We start from the raw sequence: 3831 nt of genomic DNA, 5'->3' as shown, positions 1-3831 counted from the left end.
GGCACACCATGAAGTATCCATGACTGAACACGGCACACCAAAATGTTATTCCCTTCAAATACACATGATATCAGACAATTAATATAAATACGTAACGTGATGAACTTATTACTAAAATATTATTATATTGTTATTTTATATCATTAAACAGAAATCGACTCGTGCATTTATTAACAATGAATGAACTTTAATTCACTGCAGAGTGTAGAAAATACACTTCTATTACTATTAAAGTAAATGCAGTAATTCTACTCATACCCTCATGTGATACTAGTGTGATACTTGCGCCTGCTTAGCTGCACCCAGGCGACCAATGGATGGCAACTGGGATGGTGGAAAGGGAAACACAGTATCTACTGCCTCTAAGAGCGAAGGCAGATACTGCACGCAGGTTTCGACCAATCAGAGGACCTAAACAAACCAATTTGAATTCCCGCAATTATATGCGGTAATGGTGGATCAATATAGGCAAATTGGTAAGTATGAATTTTGATTTGATATGGTTGCGAAACGAAAGTAGACATTTGCAAACGAAATTACAGCTCCATATTAAACATATTATTTGTGGATATAAATATTATGCTTACTACCACAAATTAAATTAGAAACATATAGAATTTTTGAAGCCCAAAATTTTTGAGGTTATCGTTAACTGTCATCTAAACGATATTTGTTTTGTGATATGTTCTGCAACTCGGTTTATCCCAAAGATTGGCTGTTGAATGTGCAGTTCTAAGAGTACCGTGATGGTGTTATAATTTTTGTATTGCTTTTTGCAGTATAGACATGAAAAGGAAAACATGGGCTGCTGCTGGGTGCTTGTCATCCAGCAAGCAAGGCATCAAATTCTTCAGCTTTCCAAGGGATCCAGCACGGTGTGTCTGTTTTAATTAATGGTGTTATTACTATGTGTTGCTTAATCCAATGAATAAATTAAGTTTAGTGTATGTCTGCGTTAAATTTATTCAACATAACCCAAAATTTTAGAATGTGTACCAAGTTTGTAATGTTTACTGAAGAATTATTTCTAGGTTTTAAGACTATTTGTTCTACTTCTACAGGGCTGCGGTATGGGCAGGAAAGGTTGGAATAAGCTTCACTGTTGATTCTGCTAGAATGCTGCACAAAATATTTATGCAGCAAACATTTCCTGGAAAGTGATTTCACTACACATTGCAGCAAGCCACAACACCGTATTGGCTACAGGTAAGGACCACTGCACTCTATACTATGAATTATGTTCTGTTATGAGAGAAGTTGCTAGCGAGAATAATGAGAGCTAATTTTTGAAGTAATTGTCCCAAGAAGCCAGTTGTGATCAAAACAATGTCATTGTCATCATTCATTACTTACGAAACTGTACATCAATATACAATTTTATTATAAATCTTATTTTACTGTCATATGTGCAACTTTTTAAGTTTTAATTTAAATTAAAATTAATAAATCGTTTCACATAAGACTGTAAAATAAGATTTATAATAAAATGGAAGGGTGCAACAGGATGCTACAATACAAACTTATCAATACACAAGTTATGTAGGATATGTCAAATGTTTTTAGGGTAATTAAAAGTGTTTGAAAAGCAGATCACACTATCAGTAATATGATTCATAAGAGAATAAGGTGGTGACGACTGCTATGAGGAATAATTTAATGAAATACACAAAATCTTTATAATGGCAGTCCCTTTCAAGTAAAGTGTGTTATTTTAAAATCTGAAGAATTCCGTCATGTAAGGAAGCCCACTAATTTCCTTTTTAATATTCTTTCAGTGGGGTGCTGTGGTGAATACCTGGCAACAGCTGTTTGATGATCACCTTGTGAACACATTTGAAGCTATTCGTTCGTAGTCTGGTTTGAACAATAATCCAACTGTGAGACAGTTTGTAGATGCCCTGAACACTAACATCATCAGTGCACTTGCTATCAGAGGTCTGTGTGGAACTAGTTGTGAGGATGATGGTGCTACTGTTGTGTGTAACCTACAGTCATTGTTCAGGGCACCTGATGCTTCTTCACCAAAATCTGTCCACAAGTTGTGGCAAGGAAACCCCTGATGAAGTTCCTGAGTTTCCATGTTACTCAACAAGGTTGCTGCAGTACATGCTGGTGACAGGAAAGTGTTCTCAGTAGCCTATGTCAGTGGTTCCATTGCCAGACAGATGCTTCGTGGAGTCAGTTGTGATGCACACAAGACATGCATGACATCTGAAGTGCTGCTATCAGCCAGTGTCTTCATATATTTCTGAGACGTTGGTGTGGAGACTGTTGGTAGGCTGTAATTCTAATATAATGTATGATGGTAGGCAATTCAATTCATGTTGCAGCATATCACAGCTGCCATTAAGAGCTCCATTGACTTTGAGTGGATTAGGTGTACTGGTTGTTCACTTCACTACAAGGAATAGTAGATGGTATTGTGAGATGTCTCACAAGAATTTACATTCCTTGGTGGTGTAAGCGAACAAACAGGTTGATGACTGAATCAGCCAGCAAAGGGCCACAAAAGGGAAGAATAAGATACTGACACATCAGTAAGTCATTAGGAAAGTAATGCTTCTTCATCTTTGCCTTGTAATATCCTGCCCATACCAGCCCTGGAAATTGGCAGAGAGCAGTTATTGAATTACTGGAATAATATATTCCAATTGCTCACAAGAGCATCTATAGATGTTTCATAAGTTGGAGAAAGTAACCCTGATGACAAGCAACTGCAACTACCATGCCTTCACATGCTCTTGTCTCAAACCTCTGGTATTGAATAATTTGTTGATAACATTGTCACCTATAGTCAGATTACATACAAGAAACCTATTCTGATCTTGAGCTCCATCTCTTTCATGCTTTGCAGACCTGTTCCCTTCTTCCCAGTATATTAAAACATCCTTCTCAGAAGATGATCAGAGTTCATTCTGCCCTCTGTCTGAAAATAATAATATTTCAATCGAGAATTGTGTGGGAAATTCTTTTCTGACTCAAATGGCTCTTGTTTATATGTGGGTAAGAATGAAGTGGCATTACTTTATGATTGACTTGCAATCTTCAGTTTCAGCGTTAAATGCTGAGGAGCTGAATCAATGTCAGGATTCAGTGTATATTTTGTAATTAAATTTATTAACTGCTTCCTAGGTAAAAAGTTTTACTTATTAGTGTCTACATATTTTATTCATCTAATTTGTTATTATGGGTATATCCCTTCAGTCATTGCATCATTTTGGCCATATTATTGTGTTCAGCATTGATCTTATGAACATAAATATATAAACATCAGATTTTTAATGCTCATTATATTCCTTTAGTTATTTTATTATTTTGGCCATATTATTGTGAACATTTACATATTTAAGATTTTCAAGGTTCATTATATTGCTTCAGTTATTTTATTATGTTGGCCATATTATTATGTTCAGCATTGAACTTGTGAATATTTACATATTTAAGATTTTCAGGGTTCATTATATTGCTTCAGTAATTTCATTATGTTGGCCATATTATTGAACAAAACATAATGAAATTACTGAAGCAATATAATGAACCTTGAAAATCTTAAATATGTAATGTAGCACGAATGGGGGAGACGAGGAATGCGTATAAGCGTGGGAAAGCCAGAAGGAAAGAGACCACAGGGAGGACCAAGGCGTTGGTGGGTGGACAATATTAGAATGGATCTTAGAGAGATAGGATGGGATGGTATGGATTGGATAGATCTGGCTCAGGATTGGGACCAGTGGAGGGCTCTTGTGAACACGGTGATGAACCTTCACGTTCCATAAAATGCTGCGATATTCTTGAGTAGCTGCAGAATTGGCAGCTCCTCAAGAAGGGCTA

General features: G+C 36.3%; 1 long non-coding RNA gene across 1 annotated transcript; it reads left to right on the top strand.

The window, feature by feature from the left end:
- The first annotated feature begins 362 nt into the window (after nt 1-362).
- Nucleotides 363-3329, top strand: LOC111871955. The gene is made up of 3 exons (XR_002844137.2): nt 363-476; nt 780-1206; nt 1776-3329. It is a non-coding gene; the product is annotated as an uncharacterized LOC111871955 (long non-coding RNA).
- The last annotated feature ends 502 nt before the right edge of the window (nt 3330-3831 follow it).

Source organism: Cryptotermes secundus, unplaced genomic scaffold (assembly GCF_002891405.2).
Source record: "Cryptotermes secundus unplaced genomic scaffold, Csec_1.0 scaffold641, whole genome shotgun sequence".
Classification (NCBI taxonomy): Eukaryota; Metazoa; Arthropoda; class Insecta; order Blattodea; family Kalotermitidae; genus Cryptotermes; species Cryptotermes secundus.
The sequence above is the reverse complement of the archived record's forward strand: the minus strand, read 5'-3'. Positions and strand labels throughout refer to the sequence as shown.